The sequence below is a fragment of the Ambystoma mexicanum genome, chromosome 7p (genome assembly GCF_040938575.1).
Source record: "Ambystoma mexicanum isolate Mex_15411 chromosome 7p, UKY_AmexF1_1, whole genome shotgun sequence".
NCBI lineage: Eukaryota > Metazoa > Chordata > Amphibia > Caudata > Ambystomatidae > Ambystoma > Ambystoma mexicanum.
In genome coordinates this window covers 74,629,515-74,649,141 of record NC_090939.1, presented here as the reverse complement: position 1 = coordinate 74,649,141, position 19,627 = coordinate 74,629,515, and positions in this window count along the sequence as shown.

Genomic DNA, 19,627 nt, shown 5'->3' with positions numbered 1-19,627 from the left:
AGTCATTGACACTGGTGCAACGGTGAACGTAATGCCAGTGACGGCATTCAGCAAGCTTCGCCCGAAGCCCAGGCTTCACAAGAAGAAGGTCCGACTATATGCATATGGATGTAAGAAACCCCTACCAGTGCAAGGGTCTTTCAAGTCAGATTTCGCCCACAAAAACACTAATTGCAGGGCGCGCATCTATGTTGTAGATGCCGGCTGTGAGACACTGCTCAGCTGCAGGACAGCAGAAAAACTAAAACGAATCCACTTTGCATTTGACCTCCAACACAATGAACTCGATGGTTTACTACAACAACACAAGAAACTATTCCAAGGCATAGGGTGTCTCAAAGGCCGAACCATCAAGCTTCATATAGATCCTACTATAGAGCCGAAAGCCGTACGGAACCGACGGATACCATTTCACCTGAGAGGAGTTGTGGAGAAAGAACTGGCCAAGCTCGACGAAGCAGGCATAATTGAAAGAACATCAGGACCAACCCCGTGGGTATCGCCCATGGTGGTAGCCCAAAAACCAAAGCAACCCAACGCTGTAAGAATTTGTATAGACATGAGACTTCCCAACGCAGCGATTGGAAAGGAACGCCACATAACCCCAACGATAGATGAGCTCATTGTAGATCTCACAGGAGCAACAATATTCAGCAAACTTGACCTAAGATCCGGCTACCACCAGCTCAGATTAGCCAGAGACTCAAGATATATCACCACATTCTCCTCTCACCTTGGTCTAATGAGTTATAAATGGCTCAACTTCGGAATATCATCGGCTGCAGAGGTATTCCAACACGAAATCCGCAGGGTCATCACTGGCCTAGAAGGCACCACAAACATCAGCGACGATATTCTTGTGTACGCGTCGATGAGAGAGAGCACCACAAACGCCTGGCAGCAGTCCTGGGCAGACTGGAAGCAGCAGGCCTAACGCTAAATGCAGAGAAATGTGAGTTCGCAAAGGAAGAACTATGCTTCTTTGGATACATTTTCAGTGCCAAAGGCATGTCCCCTGACCCTTCCAAGGTAAATGACATAAAGAACACAAAGGCACCTCAATCCGCCACAGAGGTGAGAAGTTTTATGGGGATGGCGACATACTGTGCGTGGTTTATTCCAGACCTCGCCAACATCGCAAACCCACTCCGAGAACTGACCAAGAAGGACCAAAAGTGGGAATGGACACCGACCCACCAACAAGCATTCCAACAAATTTAAGGACCCCTTGTCAGCATCCACAACCAAGGTGTTTTTGAACATAGAAAGACATACAGAACTCCTCGTGGATGCCAGCCCAGTCGGCATGGGAGCGGTACTAACCCAAACAGATAATGAAGGAAACGTGTTCCCCATTGCATTCGCCAGTCGGGCACTCACCAAGCCAGAGCAGAACTATGCCCACATAGAGAAAGAAGCCCTCGCTATCCTGTTGGGATGCCGCCATTTCAAAGTATACCTGCTAGGCAAGAAAGCAAAGGTCTTTTCGGATCACAAGCCCCTGATCCCGATATTCCGAGGTTCGCCCCTCACCCACCAGCACGCATTGAGAAATGGATGCTGCAGCTGCAGCCCTATAACATAGAAGTCGACTATCGTCCAGGGACAGGTAACCCAGCGGACTACTTGTCCCGTCACCCGAGACCTGCCACTGAGGGAGAGCAATGCCACTCAAAGGAAACCGATGAACACGTATGCCACGTGGTCGCCTGCGCCCGACCATGAGACCTGACCCTACAAGAGGTAGCATGTGAGACAGAGGTCGACGCTATCCTACAACACACCACTGCTGCTGTCCAGTCAGGAAACTGGAAGACCTACCTCACGTCCATGGCTCGACGCACCACATCAGCTCAGACCAAGCTCCGAGCACTATTCGGGATACGACACAAACTCTCCGTCGCCCCCGAAGGAGTGCTCCTCAAAGGCCACCGCATCGTGTTACCTGCGTCACTGGAGGAGAGAGCCCTCCGGCTAGCGCACAGCAGACATCAGGGCATCATCAAGACAACGGCATATCTAAAGTCCAGAATGTGGATGCCCAACATACAACAAAGGGTAGTGGAGCTAGTGGAATCCTGTGCTGCTTGCCAAGCTTCCAGGAGACCTGAGAACCCAGAGCCTATCAGCAGCGCTCCGAGAAGCAGCAAGCGGTGGGACGCAGTTAGCATGGATCACTGCACAATTGCCGGCGAAGGATACCTACTCTTGGTGATCGACGAGTTCAGCAGGTATCCGGAAGTAGAACATGTAGCGTCCACTAACGCAGAGACCACGATCCTCACACTGGAAAAGATTTTTGCGACACATGGAATACCAAGAAATGTGAAAAGCGACAACGGTCCATCGTTTGCCAGCCAAGAATTGCGTGACTTCTTCAAAGAAATAAACGTGAAACACCAGCGAATCACCCCAAGGTGGCCCCAAGTGAATGGCGATGCAGAAAGATTCATGGGGTCGCTCAATAAAGTTATTCGCATCGCCAAAGAAAAAGGACATCCATGGCTGAAGGCCGTATACCGATTCCTAAGAACACACAGGCAAACCCCACACTCATCCAAAGGCATCAGCCCAGCTGCCCTCATGCTAGGAGTACCCATACAGGCAGAGCTCCCCATACACCCTCAGTGGGTTGCTCCCGAACCAGATATTCCAGCCATAGACGCCATGCGACTGAGGCGGAACGAACAAGAAAGCATTGCCAGGCGAGCCTGCCACCGAGAGCTAACACCGGGTGATACTGTGATCGTCAAAAACCGAGCAACACCCAAGAAAATGTCCCTCAACTTTGAGCTTCAACCATGGACGGTCAGCGCGACAAACCACAGCATGGTCACCGCCACCCGAGGAAGCGAAACCGTGACAAGAAACGTGTCACACTTCAGGAGAGTACCAGCTGAACTATGGGAAGAGCACCCAGTGTCCCCAAGAAGCGAGGCGATAACACCTCACACGCCCGGGGCCAAACATCACCCAGGGCCGGTGCCTCACCAACAACCTCCGAGACACCACACCAGCAAGAAGACCTGACTGAACTCGTGACCCCAAGAGTGGCCACACCAGAGAGAAGTAGCACCCGGTACCTTTTGAGAGAAAAGCCCAGACCATCATCCTGTCTCCAAGGATACGTAGTGGACAGAGTGTACCTACAGGAAACCCCGCCAAGATGAACTCAGAAACATTTGAATATGTAATACACAGTTATGATTGTTTATGTTGAACAGTTGTGTAAACACCTCCAAGTTGGGGAGGAATGTGGTGTCACGTGCCCAGTTAGTTTGGGGTCACGTGACACAGGAGAAATAAAGGAATCACCGGAACTGACGTGAGAACGGCAGTCCGGGTTTATGCACCCAACAGAGTGGTCGCGTTTCCCTTGCCCGTGAACCTAGAGCGCAGCGCGCCATCGCAGGCCCATCAAGGCCTACCCCTGGATGTCGGGTCTGCATGCTGCACAGCAAACAGACATCACAGATACCTTGCCTGGACCTCTCAATTCATTGTTCCCGTCATATTCCCGCCTGTATTTCACGCAAAACACCTTATCCAGAACACAAATACCCATTCCAAAATTCTGCAGTCTGTGCACGCAGACCGTGTACCTCCATATTTCAAACCATGTTACTCCACATCAACTTAATGCATACAATGTAAATGAACCACTCGCTGCTGGCCGCATAGTGTTCCCCTGGACCCCCGCCCAATCCTCCTGTACCATTCACCAAGGCAAGGTCCGCCAACATCAAGAACATTCGGGCAAGTTAAACTAACTCGACAGGTCGCAAATCATTCATACAGCCGCAGAATACATGTTCCCGACTCGCTCGCCCCCTCCTGAAACGCCCAGATGCCCTGCCATTAACAAGATCCAAACCACTATTGTGAGTTAAAGGTCCCTCGGATATTCACCTCCTCTTAGTCTTGTGACCCGACGCACGAGACACCCTCGCTGGAACAGGAAATCCACCCTTCACTGGAACGCCGGAACTCCTGGCCTGGAACTCCTCGAACCAAACCATAGGCAAGAAGCTGCAGCAACTTTGTCTGGGAGTCGGCAGGGAAGCGGCCCCTCTTGCATTTTCCCGGGCCTTATGTAGCGTCTCTTGCTGGGGCGCGCTGGCCCGCGTCGCTATGGGATGACGTCACACCCCTTGCCCCCTCCTCCCCCTTCTGGGTGGGTATCAGCTTAGCTCCACGACCACCACCCCCTGCCGACTCCACCACTTTCGCCGTGCCTCCTGAGGGAGTCGCCACTAAGGGGGGCCCCCGCCGAGGGGCCCTCCTTTGTAGGGCGTGGGAGCCCGTCGGTTATGTGGTAGCAGTGGCTGAGCAGCCAGACTTATCTCAAGAGTTGAGTGAGCAGTAGAACAAGTTACACATAGGACCAGCAAATACAGTGATTCAAACAAACACTTTACGCAAGGTTTCTTGGGAAAAGAATATACATTTACTTACACAGTCAGTTTGAAAACATTACACTAGCAAGAGCAGCTCCATATCACACACCAATAAACCACAAATACCGATAAGTAAATGAACAAGTTTAGCTCCCCTGAAGTGGGAGCAAAATGGCACTTCAGATACTTTAAAAAGGGCTAAAAAGACAAGGTTATAAGTATCAACAGCACAGATGCTTTCATAGGCAGGGCAAAGGGTTTCAGTAAACTACAACCAGCAATTCAGTTCATAGGCCTGGGCCAAAGTCAATGGTTCACAGTCTTTGTACAGGATAGCACAGTTCTGGTAGTAAATGGTTAAGTCTTTGCCACGGATTTTAGAAGGATTTGGCTAGGTGAAAAGTTAGACAAATGTGTAGGGAAGGACAAGCCTTCGAAGTCGGGAAAGTTTCACAAACTTTCACCGTGGCCGAAAAGATTTCCGGACCGCGTTTGCATAGTACCTTTTAAGTGAAGAAGTGCTGTAGCTGAGGCAGTTGTTCCTGGCAGTTCGAGCAGATCTCGCTGTTCCTGAGCTTCCGTCGTGGGGACAAGAAGGAGGACGTCAGGAGGTTCCTGCTTTGCCCAGGGATGAGGCCACAAGCTTTGCAAAATGTCGATTTAAGGTGTCAGTGCCTGAAAGACCACAAACTGGTATCCTTCCCAATGTCTATCCGGTTTCCACAGCACTCTGCAGAAATACGGACCAGGAGGGGACGGTGTCCAGTCGGCTTACAAGGTTGGTTGTTCCCACCAAACTCAAGGGAAGACGTTAACCTTGAATGGATTCTCTGTCGATGGAGATTCAGGTAATTCGGACCTGCAGCAGGGCTTCACCGGTCGTCCAAGAGTTGCAGCAGTCCACTTCCTTCAGCTCGTCTTCGGTTCTTTTGTTCCAGTGGTCGACTCTGCTTTCCAAGTCCCAGAGACCTGCTTTTAAACAGTTTCCCCCATTCATTCCAGCCTGGCTGTCACTCACACAGCAGGGTGGCTGTCCTTGCCGGACAGCCAGCCGGCCAATCACGCCAGATTGCATTCAGGTCTCCTAGGAGACTAAGCACAGGGAGTTTCGGGCGCCTCCCTCACATTCTGTCCATCACAGACACTCAGGCGCCAGAGGAGGGCTTCAGCACTGAAGCCCGCCAAAGGCCAACGAACAAAGGGACCAAACCAGGTTTGGCGCGCAGAGACAAACACAAGAAGGACCTTTCCTAAAATAAATGGCAAAAAAAGTTGACCAGAGTCTGTTTTTACAGATAGGTCTTGGGCGCCATATTGAAAAACATGGCTGACCCGATTTTTAGCTACCGTTGTTCGCGGTCAGGAAAAATCATAGTAGTTTGATCTAAACCACTGCCACCAGCCATTTAAAGTAGGAAAAGGTAACATTTGACTGTTAGTGACTGTTACATGAGTGTTTCAACTCAGGGGAAGCTAGACAACCCCTCCAACACTCTATAGTAAGAGACTAAAGAGACTAGTAAAGTCAATTTAACTTTACATGCTCTGAGAGACAGTAGCCAGTCCCAGAGAAGGTGTTTAAATCTTGGGAAGTCTGAAAGACATCCCTGTGCCACTGCACTGAAGGTGCTGTGTGACACACAGAAAAAGATGATGCTTATGGAGTTGTTTTAAAACTCCTTAACCAAAGAACAGAAAAGTAAAACACACATCAAAATACATGGAAGAGTGGGAACAAAAAGGCTCACACTCTTCCCAGGTAAAAAATAAAATCCTAGAAATCCAGCAAAGTTGCTGGAGGTCTCAAAAGGTAAGGGAAATTAGCACATATTGAGAATTCTCCCTAACATGCTGGAGTGGGCCAAATGCAAAGATTCCCTGACCAGACCTGGATTCCCTGACCTGGGGTGGGAGGAAGAAGATCCCAAACTGTATTTGCTTCATGTTTTAAAAGAAAATTCAGCTCACAATACACAGAACAAGAAAGAGCACGAGTATCAGAATAATAGAAGGGGGAACACCAGGCAGCGCAACCAGCGTAGGTACCAGAGAGATAGCTCTCCTGCCAATAAATCTAAGCACCCCTATGGTAGGCCTTCCCCAGCGGGGGCAGAAGACTGGACGGCTAACCCAGGGTCAACAAAACACCTGTAACGTGGGCGGGGCTAGAGGGAACACCACAGCAAACTGTCTGTATTTTGACCGAGGGTCATGCAAAAGAGGAGATGAGTGCAGGTACAAACACCAATGCAGTACATGTGGTGGAGGACACAGCAGTGGTAATTGCACCAAGCCCTCCCCTGCCAGGCCAAGCCCCAAAGTCACTGAAGCCAAAAACAGCCACTAAATCTAAAATCGGGACCTCACCACTGAAGGAAGACAAACTATTGCATATGCTGAAACATTACCCTGACTTAGCACTAAGGAATTTTTGGGGCCAGGGTTTTAGAGAGTGATTCCAAATCCCATTCCTGGGACATGGATCCCACCTCATCCCCAACAACCTAAAATCTGCCTCCTTAGACAATAAAGCTGGTGGCCTAAGTTTTTCCACCTCACATCTCGTTTGGCCTCCTCCTTCATGGCATTGTCATTACTGTTATTACCGTCATACCTGTCATCATTGTCACTGTGTCACGTACATGTCTCTTCCCCCGCACCAAAACACTTCCAGGCTTATAAACATGGGCCCCCCAGCATGGGAGGCCGAGGGCATAGGCTGGGAGGTAGGGTTGTTGTGGGTCCGGCCGGGACAACACCCTTTAGGTGCTCGCCCCATTAGCATTCGTATATCAGGGCGGGCGGCCAGGTCCCTACTACAGTGGGGACCCAGACAGCCGGGCGCCCACCATGGAAGGGAGGTGGCAGGGGCAGGTGACATCAGGTAGTCCCTGCCCCTGACACCTCACATCAAAGGGCCCCCTCCCATCCAGATGGACGTGGAGACAAGGGGCCTTTGATGTTCAAAGAGGGGCTACCTTGCCTTCAGGCCAATTTTGCCCTATAACCAGGGAGGGCAAGGTAGCCCTTCCATTCCGTGCCTCTCCTCTGCCAGGCACTGAGCTGGATTCCCGATCCAGCAGCCAACAATAAAAACCTCCCTCCCTCCCATTTAAAATCAGGATGAATTACACAAGAAGGGGCCAGGTAGAATCTCAATAGTAGCAACATTTTCGCAAATAGATTAGGCTACAATTTAAACATCAAATAAGTATACATAAAGGCTAAAATGCCTACTAAAATGGACAAATAATAATAATAACTAAATTCAAACGATCAAGAATGGAGATAAATACGTTCAAGAGAACGGGAATTCAATTATGAAAACCCAGGCTCAAAGAACCCACCTCTGAGGAGAAATAAATCAATAAAACCTCACAAGGGGGTCCAAACACAAGTGGATCATGAGCTAAGGGAATGCCGAAAAGATGCTTGAAAAGTGAACGAAGGGCACTTGGCAACGGGAGGAAAGGCAGAATGTCCCTCCTTCATCCTGAGGACATGGAAGAGCAAAAAGCCCAAAACTAGATCGGGTTGGATGCAAGTGGAAGCTCAAGAACCCACCTCTGAGGGTGAAAAGTAACAGCGCCTCACCAGGGGCCATTTCACAAGTGGATCAGAGTGAAGCTAAAAAAGGATGCCTAAACAGTGGAACAGGCTCACACGCCGAACCACAAAGGGATCAAGATAAGGACAATGCCCCAAAACTGAAGACAAGTAGAAGGCAAGCCAATGTTCCAGAATCCACCTCGGAGGATACAATATTACTAATGCCCCTCAGGGGGCACATCACAAGTGGGTCACCAGAGCTATGAGAAGGTATGCACATGCCTCAAAGAGCGGGAAAGCGAACAACTGTTGATGAAAGGCATATATGTCTCCACCTGGCATGGAAAAGAGAAAAAGAATGCAGGGGAAGGTCAACTGAAAAATCAAAGAAGAGACACCAGACACAGCTCACAAGCTGGGTCCACCAAATACACCAGTCACAGCTCACACGCTGGGTCCACCAAATGTCAAAAGCTTTGTTATGAAGGGCGGCAGGGATCAGCCTCGAGTTGGCCCTACGTGGGAGTAGTTATTTTTCTTATGAGGTTGTTATAGTTGGTTTTCTTTCGCACAATGGCTTGTATTACAATGAAGCTTGTGGCCTATGTTTTTCCACCTCACATCTCGTTTGGCCTCTTCCTTCATGACATAGTCATTACTGTCATACCTGTCATCATGGTCACTGTGTCACCTGCATGCCTCTTCCCCTGCACTAAAACACTTCCAGGCTTATACGGCAATTGGCAGAGGGTCCAAATTCTGGCCGTCCTTGCTGATTACTGATCTAGTTTGATAAGGGCTATGGCCTTGTTCTTTGGGAAATTTCAGGTTCATGAGTAAAGTGTTGTAACAATGGGCCTACCAGGATCCTCCCTCACAGGATGTACAATGAGGGGGGGGGAGATTGGGTCCATCAGGTTTCAAAAGAGGAAAACTGATTAAAGGACCAAAGGGGTGCCAGTGGGATAACATTAAAGGAATGGTTCGCCCAAAAATGATGGCTTTTTTTTTCCGAAGTCCCTATGTAAAGGTTTTAGCAATTCAAGCTCAAAAATTGAAAAAGCAAGCACATGGGCGCATCCATTTTGTGAAATGGCTGCCCGCCTGTGCTGGCTTTTGCTGCACTAATGAAGGAAAAGCCAGCCAGCTGTAGTAAACAAAAGCTACCACTGGGTGGCTTTTCCTTCATTGGTGCTGGGACTCGGAGGACGCGGACCAGAGACTACAGGCAGAAAAGCTGCAGCTGCATCTCGGTAAGTGCTATTTATTTTTTGTTAAAAATAAGCACTAGCTGCGTTTTTTTTTCTTAGTTTTCTGGGCTGGAGGAGCCCGGAAAACTTAGAAATAAAACCGCAGCTTTAAAAACGTATTTATGTTTGCGCTCGCTTTTGAAGCGACCGCAAACATAAATACAACGTTATTGTGTTTGAAAATGCTGCGGTTTTTCTTTCTAAGTTTCTCAGGCTCCTCCGAGCCTGAGAAACTTAGAAAGAAAAACCGCAGCATTTTCATACACAACCGCATTGTGTTTCTGCCTAAATCTGCTTTCCCATTTGGGGCTTTAGGGCCCTAGAGCCCCAAATGGGAAAGCAGATTTAGGCAGAAACACTGCAGCATTTAGCATTTCCCATTTGGGGCTCTCGGCCCCCCCGTGGGGAGCCCGAGAGCCCCAAATGGGAGATCAGATTTAGGCAGAAACACCGTGGCATGTAAACACAACCGTGTTGTGTTTTTGCCTGCCTTGGCTTTCACTTTGGGTCTCCGGTGAGCACCGGAGACCCAAAGTGAAAGCCAAGGCAGGCAGAAACACAACACGGTTGTGTTTGAAAACGCTGCGGTTTTTCTTTCTGAGTTTCTCAGGCTCCTCCGAGCCGGAGGAGCCTGAGAAACTTAGAAAGAAAAACCGCAGCGTTTTCAAACACAATAACGTTGTATTTATGTTTGCGGTCGCTTCAAAAGCTACCGCAAACATAAATACAACGTTTTTAAAGCTGCAGTTTTATTTCTAAGTTTTCCGGGCTCCTCCAGCCCGGAAAACTTAGAAAAAAAAACGCAGCTAGTGTTTATTTTTATTTAAAAAATAGCACTTACCGAGATGCAGCTTTTCTGCCTGTAGTCTCTGGTCCCCGTCCTCCGCGTACAGCACCAATGAAGGAAAAGCCACCCAGTGGTAGCTTTTGTTTACTACAGCTGGCTGGCTTTTCCTTCATTAGTGCCGCAAAAGCCAAAGCGAGCACAGTGGCTGGCATCCATTTCACAAAATGGATGCCCCCATGTGCTATCTTTGAGCTTGAATTGCTCAAAATTGTACATAGGGACTTCGAAAAAAAAAAACGGCAATCGTTTTTTTTTATGTTGCCTATCTATTTTTGAAATAAAAAATGTTGGGCGAACCATTCCTTTAATCTGGTGAGTGGCTGATGTGCCCAGTGAAGGCGCTAAAGGATTACTGTTGTGAGGGAACATGTCAGGGACTCAAGGAGTTAATGGACAGAGCTGCAGAAGGAGGAAAGGGAGGAGCCTCAGGGAGGAAGAGGCGTTAGTATTGAATAAAGCAAGTGTTGGAGAAAGGCGTGTCCTGTCGTCCTTATCAGTAAAAGTAGTGAGAAATGGTATAACAACCGGCGACGAGGATAAAGTTAAATTAACCACTCGCCTCGTGGCTTGCAAAAGCAGCCGTCCTTCTGTGGGCCGTACAGGTGATCCACCCGCCACCATCCAGGCATCCGCCTGGGCGCACCTGCCCTGGGCCCACCCGCCCGTCCTGGCTGAAAGAAAGGAGACCAGCGTCCTTACACCATGAGGGTGCAACTGAAGCTCATCCTGCACAATCCGTGCGCCTGTCCAGAGGACCGTGCCGGCTACCCCACGCTGAGAAGGCACGTCCTGCGGGCAAACCATGTCGACGGTTTGCGCTCACAAAGGTGCATAGCACAAGGCCCGCCCACCAAGCGCGGAGACCCGTCCAGCACGGCCTGCGTGCCGTTCGAACTTTGAGACCCTCTCACACAGAAGAGACACAACCACAGGTGTTCACGCACATGACAAATAAATATTAACATATTACAGCAAAGGAAAGGGCTGCCAGCCTCACAGGCAGCACACTCCGGCCTCCTGGAAACAAACTCCCCCAGCCTGCCTCACGACACAAACTGCCAGCAACATGACTGGGACAGCATTGCTACACACTGTGCCCCAGGGGGAGTAAGGGCCAGCAGTGACTACGACCAAATGGAAAGGGTACAGGGTAGAGTACACAGCCCCACCAGCCATCCCTAGAACACCCTGAAACCTAGCACCACCACGAGGTACCCCGCCATCTACAAGCATTAGGGCGAGCGGGCCAAAGCCCACTACAAGACTTGGTGGTGCCGAAAACTCAACTTTCCGGCCGTCATGGGAGCCAAGCAGGGGGACAGGGCACAGCACAAGCGCCCACAGGCAGCATTGCATTTCTGAGGAAACCCAGCACGTTCAGCCTCCAAAGCAGCCCGACAGAGGACCCAGATGGACTGCGTGGGTCGAAGACTTCATTGGGTTCATCAACGCAGCAGGAGAGGAGAGATGACTGGTGTAAAAGGACATTTTTATCCATTTGATGGGAACAGAAGTCAATGCCATCATCAAGACCATCCCTGTAGAAGAGAGAGACACGTATGATGCCCTGGTGGTGGCTCTAGACAAGAAACTCATGATACAGCCAAATAGAGCCTATGAGCGGTATGTGTGTTAAATCAATGCCAACAAGCATCCCATGAGACAGTGGAGGAGTTCATTACTCGAGTCAGCCAAAAGTTAGTCCACTGCCAATTCTCAGCTTTTTGGATGACTAAGCAATCCGGCTCCACGTGATTGAGGGATGCACGTCATCAGTGCTGCGGTAACAGCTCCTGAAGAAGCCCCTGATGATTGATGAAGTGATTGAGATGGCGAGAGTACATGAGAGGGTGCAGATCCAAGCATCCACCATAGAGACACTGAAAAAGAAACCGGAGAGAGATGACACAGTAGCAGCTTTCACCAGTGTCAGAGACACAGGACGGGGCCCGCCAGATCACCAAACCCCACCAAGAGGTCAGCAAAGAGAAGGATACCCCTAGATGAGGCCAGGACTGTGCCCGCAGATGCTCTGTTACCGATGCAGACAGACTTTCCCTTATGCAGGGCCCTGCCCAGCAATGAGCCAATGGTGCTCCAGGTGCGGCAGGGAGGGCCACTTCCAAGCAGTCTGACAGGAGGGGTGAACATTCCCAGGGGCATAGGAGACCCATACAATCTGGGGGGGGGGCAGGGGACACCTTGGCACTTTGCTTTTTTAAAATTTATTGTGTTTTATACAAGTCCTGTTGTGGTTCCATATAGAATTGTGATGCCCAGCCTGCGGGGCATCACAGGCTTTGATGTACTGTGTGTCAGCCTACCTGCAACGCTCTTTTGACACATTGTGCATCAAAATAATCATTCTGCTACTCATTTAAATGCGAGTTATCATGGTTCTGATGTCCTTTGTGTCAGAAAGTACATTGAGTGTGTGCTTTGGTGAAAAATCTGAGCTTGAAAGGTATACCACCCAGCGCCGGACAGATAGCGATGTGAGCTAAGCACATGCCCCTGATATCTGTGCGCAAGCTGCTGTGCAGGTTCAAATCCCAGCAGGGTCAACTCAGCCTTTCATTCTTCTGAGGTCGATAAATTGAATACCACTCTGTGGGATAATAATGTCTTCTGTTATCTCAGCGCTCTGAGAGCCTATTGATGTGTAGCGCTATATAAGAAATACATTATTACTAGTGTAGCATTTAAGCAGAATGCACGTTCCCAGAGAGATAATATCAGAATGTTTACTACTTTCTGCTGCCTGAATGAGTCTACGCCACCCCTGGGGGTTACACCAGCATGTTTCAGATGACTGAAGACATCCTGTGTCCACTATTTGATGGTGTTACTGTTTACTCACTTTGCAGCCCTTTCAGATGCCAGTACTCTGCAAGTGTAAAAGTATTTTCATGTTGATTGTGCTCACACATGTCCATTCTGGTGCACCTATATATGCCACTATTCCCACATAGGAAAATACTCATGTTTGCTTTGTCCATAATGCCAGTAACGATACTACAACAAAGCTTGTTTTTATGCTGGCTCTCCCAAAACATGCCAGTATCCCCATGTAAGAATATACCCCTGCTGACTTTGCCTTAATGCCAGTAAAGAAAGCCCTGCCACAGTAAGAAAATATATCCTTGCTGGCTACACAAATCCCCCACTCTACATATAAGAACACTCATCATGTTGTATTTGCTCCCTAACGGCAGTAAAAAATGTCATGCCACAGTAAAAAAAGAAAAAAGCCTTGCAGCAGCACAAATGCCCCCACCCCAATGTAAGTATATTTATGTTGCCTTTGGCCTTAACACCAGTAATAAACTGCAATGCCACAGAAAGAAAACATGCTCTTGCTGGCTAGCCGGTAATATAGCTCAGCAGTCTGAGCGCATGCTTTTGTAATCTGAGTGTGATTCGCAGGTTCAAATGCTGGCAAGGCCAACTCTCCCTTTCATACTTCAAAGTGACCTCTGTGATCTCTACCCTCCTCTACAGACCTTGTACTATTAGGTTGCTTTTGCACCTTGTTACCTTTCTCTTACTCTGTACTGTACTGTTTTCCCTGCTCACCAGGTTGTACGACAGCCGTGATACTTAAGGTTTGGGCGATGTCAACAAATGCAATAAATAAATAAAGCTCATTAAATGAGTGCAAACTTCAGCTGGGTGATACATTTGATGTAAATTGTTCTCCGTACATCACTTTGGCGAAAGCGCTATATCATCACACAAATTCCCCCAATATAAGAACACTTATGCTGCACGCATCATGTTATATTCCCCCATGTAAGAATATGTATGTTGCCTTTGACCTTAAACACCAGTAAAATAAAGTCCCAAGTCAAAATAAGGAAACATGCCCTCACCATGTAAGAACACTCATCATGTTGCCTTTGACCTTAATGTGAGTACAACATTCCATGCCACAGTAAGACCCAGCCAGACCAGCCCCACTGTAGTATTCTCCTCCACCCCACCCACAGTCCAACCCCACCATCACATAAAAAAACTCAAGTTGGCTTTCCTTTGCCCAAAAATGGCAGTAAAACATGCCATGCTTGTGGGGACTTGTTGATGATGTTATGTTTGGCCTCGTGCTGTCATGCACGAGGCTAAACATAACGTGGGGTCCCGCCCCTCCCGGATCTGAAATGACTGGCAGTGAAGGAGGTGAAGAGTGAGGGGGGAGGTAACCAATGGGAGTGGTCCGCTCAATTGGGTGCTATTAAAGGAACTGCCCACAAGGAAAAGGATGTAGGAGCCCATTGGATGTAGGTTGGGCTTGGAGTTAGATAATTAAGGCCATTGCCTCATTGAATAGACTGTTGGGAGGACCAACACAGCAAGGACACAGCAAGTAGAGGGTCTCTGAGGAGACATAAAGGAACACAGAGCACAGCCACTCATCTGTAGTGCAATACAAGAGTGCTAGTGACATTTGTTCTACAAGAGTGCCACCAAGGGAGTTAGTTTTAAACTATCAGCAAAGCTTCTTCACCATAAACATGGCTGCAGCAAGTATGTTCCCACCTCCACCCTTTCTCTCTGAGCCAGGTGCTCCGCCTATAAGATGGGACAGGTGGAAAAGGTTGTTTGACACCTATTTAATTGCCATAGGTGGGGAGAAATTTGCTCCGGCAAGAAAATAGGCGATTCTTCTCCATAATCTGGGTGCGGAAGGTCGTAGTGTGTACGACGGCTTGCCAGAACCCCCACAAGAGGGTCAAGGAGATGTAAACCAATACACTGTGGCAGAGAAAAAAGTTGGAGATTCACTTTGAGGCAAAGCAAAACATCACATTTGAGAGACACAAGTTTTTCCAAAGGGTGCAGGACTCACAAGAGCCAGTGGAAAACTTCATTGCAGCATTGAGGTCTCTCAGCCATACATGTGAGTTTGGCCCGTTGACAGACTCTCTCATACGAGACCAGTTAGTCCGTTGTACTAACAATCTTAAAATACAAGAAAGGCTATTGTCTAAGGATGTATCGCTAGATGCAGCAGTGGAAACAGCCAGAGGCATGGAGCAGACACACAAGTATATGTCTACAATGAAAGGTGACAGACAAGAAGGAGAAGTGGCAGCAGTGAGAGGATTCAGGAAAGCAAATACAAATACGAAGTCAAATGCTATAAATGTGGCAGTAACAGACATATCTCCATGAGCGCATTCTGTCCCGAGAGAAACGTTTCTTGTCTCAAGTGCAAAAAGAGGGGACATTTTGCAAGAGTATGTCGTGAGTTAAACCAAGTTCAAAGCATTGAGTCCAATGCAAGGATGTCAGAACAGGAAGAGAATTTGGCAGTGGTGCAAGGTACTCAAGTCAAGCATGTGCTGGAGGTGGCAGAGGTGTCTAATGGAGGAAATCCACCGACGAATGTATTCTTGATTAATGGTAGGGTTGTAACGATGAAAGTGGACAGTTGCTCACCATGGACTTTGATATCAAGAAGGACATATGAAGACTGTCTGAAGGGAAATGTGAATGACTTGCAGGAACACAAGATAGAACCATATGCATATGGTAACGTGAAAATTGAGGTTTTAGGAAAATTTCCAGCGGCCATAAAAAGGAGAAGTTGTGAGTCAGAGGTGTATGTGACCCATCAGGGTTCGTCCTTAGTGGGATGGGGCGAACAGAGAAAGTTGGGAATTCTAATTCAAGCGAGTGCCGAAGAGCCTGTCACCATTGCAGAGATCAAGGATAAATGGGAAAAGGAAGGTGTTTCAAGAGGAGTTGAAGGGGTTTGAACATGAAATACACTTAAAAGCAGGGGCTATTCCTAAAATACACGAGGTGAGGCCGATACCACAAGACCTCAGAGAAAAGTTGAAGAGAGAAATTGATACACTTTTGCAGAGAGGCATCATAGAGGAAAGTGAAAGCTCGGAGTGGTTATCACCGGTGGTGGTGGCGGCAAAGTCGAATGGGGACATAAGGCTTTGTGTTGACTTGAGGGGCATCAATAGAAACATTTTGATTGACAGACATCCACTACCGATAATTGGCAAAAAGTTGTCAACTCTAGAGGGTGCTAAAGTATTTTCAGTAATTGATTTGTCTCAAGCGTATCACCAGATTCCCCTGAAAGAGGAGTGTCAGCATATGACAGCGTTTGTAACAGTGTTTGGAACCTTCAAGTATTGTAGAATGCCGTTCGGGCTTGCCTCGGCAGCGGCGGTTTTTCAAAGAGTGATGGACACGATAATGGAGGGAGTGAAAAATGTAGTGGTGTTCCAAGATGACTTGTTGATATATTCTAGCTCCAAAGATGAACATGATGATATATTGACTTAAGTGTTGAGCAGATTGTCCGAGGTTGGGTTGACAGTGAAAAGGAACAAGTGTAAGATAGCAGTTGAGCGAGTGGAGTATTTGGGGAATGAGGTTGATGAGCATGGGGTAAGACCGAAGAGATGTTTAGTGGAGGCTGTTAAGGGGGCGCTGGTAGCGGCTAACAAAGACCAAGTGAGATCTTTTTTAGGGCTAGCGGAGTATTATCATAGATTTGTTAAGGACAATGCGATGGTGTCCACTCCTTTGAGAATATTACTCAAAAAGGGGTCAAAGTTTGTATGGTCTCCGGAGTGCACGGAAGCTTTTAAAAGCATTAAGGAAGCTGTAAGTGAAGCACCTTCGATTGGGAGGTTTGACCCCAAGGACAAGACTGTGTTGGTGGTGGATGCAAGTGTGTTGGGGTTGGGAGCAGCTCTTATACAATATGATAAGGACAACACGGAAAGAGTGATAGCGTTTGTATCGAGGGCACTGAGAGGAGCAGAATGCAAATACTCTGTGATTGAGAGAGAAACCTTAGCAATGTATTGGGCCGTTGTTCACTTCAAATATTTTCTGTAGGGGAGGCGGTTCATTGTCAGGTCTGATCATAAACCTATGGTCCAGCTATTTGAAAGTGGAAGATGGGCCTTGGGGTCACCAAGGATAAGTAGGTGGGGTTTGGGACTTCAAGGTTACAATTTCAAGATGAGTTATCTTCGAGGAAAGAGAAATGTGGTGGCGGACTGCCTTTCCAGGCTCCGGTGGAAGGGAAGGAAGAATGAATGGATATGAATGCGAGTGAATCAGTGGTTGCTGAAGCAGTAGCAGAAATGATGGATGCTGTTGGTCAGGAAAAGTGGACAAGGGAAGAGGATGCAGATGAGGAGTTGAAGATGATCAAAGAGTGGACAATAGGGGGATGGCCTCCCAAGAAGAGTCTAGATAGACATTTTGATATTTGGTGGGAGATAAAGGAACACTTGAACATTTTTAAAGGCAGACTAAGGAGAGGACAGAGTGTGGTTCCTCCGGAGAGTGTTAGACGGAGCTTGGTGGAATTTGCACACCAGGGGCATCCAGGGGAAGGGGCCATGAAAAGGAAATTAAGGCAGAGCTATTGGTGGCCTGGTATTGATAAGATGGCTGAGAGATGGGTAAAAGATTGTGTGGACTGTCAAAGTAGTGATAAGAGCAGAATAGTGAGAGAAACTCCTTTGGTTCCTATTGCGGTACCTGACCAGCCATGGTCAAAACTGGCACTGGACATCATGGGTCCCATATCAGGATTAGGAGGTGGTTTAAGATTTCTTTTTGTGATTATTGATTATCATTCGAAATGGATTGAATGGGACGCTGTTAAGGAGGTCACGGCAAAGGATTTAATTGCATTTCTGGAGAAGGTGTTTCTTAAAGAAGGTGTACCTACAGAGTTGGTGTCAGGTAATGTGGTACAGCTTGTTTCGGAGGCTTTGAGGAAGTTTCTGAGTAGTTATGGTATAAAGCATATTAGAACTGCGTTGTACCACCCCAGGGCCAATGGTCTTGTTGAGAGAGTTAATAGATACCTTAAAAGAGGATTGCAAATGGCCATGAGAATGAATCAGCCATGGAGAGAAGTGTTAAATTTATTGAGTTGGAATTACATAACTACACCACATTCAGTGACAGGGGTTTCTCCATTCGTGTCCATGAAGGGGAGAGAACCGGGAACAAGGCTTTGTCCAGGGTGGTTGGGGATGGCCAGAGTTGTTCATGTTGATAGGGATCAGATTATGAAACTCATCACGGTGAGTCAAGAGAAGAACAAAAAGTGGTTTGATTCCAGAGAAAGAGTGAACGATAGAGACTGGAAGGTTGAAGAGATGGTATATGTGAAAAATCCCAGGTTGGTGAATAAATGTGTAGAGAGTAAGTTTTTGGGTCCGAAGAAGATATGTGCAGTAAAAAATAGTGTGGTGATTTTGGAAGGAGGAGAAGTCTGGTCTAAAGGGAGGATTGGAAGAGCAGTTGAGTTGATTGAGAACAAGGGGAAGGATAAATTGTTGGGGGAGGATAATGGATGTACAAAGAATATTCCAGGCGAGGGTGATTTGGTGGCCAGTTTACATAGGACAAGGTCAAGACCTGTGTGGTTGGATGACTATGTGCATTAAGTGCATTAAGAATTATTTAGAAGATTTAAAGGCATATTGACTGTTGTGAATCAAACTTTTGCAGTCTGCTTTTATGTAGGATCTCATAATAATTTTCCACATTTTTCTGTTTGAGTTTTACTTAGGTAGGGTTAGATGTAATTATAAAATTATTTTGGTATTGTATAAGTTTGTTTCTTATAAGGGGGAAGATATGTGGGGACTTGTTGTTGATGTTATGTTTGGCCTTGTGCTGTCACGCGCGCGTGTCATGGTTTGAGTGAGTGGCATCGCGTGACAGCAGAGGCAGTTAGCTGGCGGCATTGAGTCGGCTGTGTGACCTTGTGCGGGCTCCCTTCAATAAACTCACTTAACTCACAGAATCGGCTCCCCTCATCCTTACAATGCTCTTTTCAAAAACCGTTCATGCTTCCCCAGATACACAGAGATATGGAGACATTTAGACACATGCACTCGGAGATCAAAAGAACAATGGGGGCAGATGAAATGGAAAAACAGAGGAAGGCCTTACAGCATACGTCAACTGCCTGGGGCTAGAGTAAAATAGCTAGTAGGCCAAACCAAAAGAGGGCAACTCTGGCTAGACTTAAGAGTGTACTCCAGGTTATTGCATACAATCACACTCATGCAGATACCTACCCTTAAGTAGGCCTCAGAGGCGGCATGCGTGCTGACAGAGATCTAGCAGGGTCTGATACAGGCAGATGCATGCACTAAGAGCAGTAGATGCGTTACGCGTACACTAAGATCAGCAGCTGAGGAGAAGGGCCTGGAGGATCAAAAAGAACGTCAGGAAGCTTCACGTGGCAGATGCATATGCTAGAAGAGGCCACTGGTAAGGGACGGGTAAAGGCCAAGACAGGCGCACCTTAAAATCACCAGCCACGTACACCGGAAGAGCTGAAGGTCAGAGATGGTCAGCAAAGGATGGATAAAGAGGAAACAGCAGCCGTGTATGTTGGAGTTGGCTACTGGTAGGATTAGACCATGGCAGAGGCAAGCAGTGCAGGAGATGGCAACTGTATATGCCAGAGCGGCCAGCAGAGCTTTGGAGGACTCAGGACAGGAGGCAGTGGACAGTGGACACGAAGATGCGGGTACCCACATTGAAGCAATCTGGCTGCAACCATCACACTGTAAGGC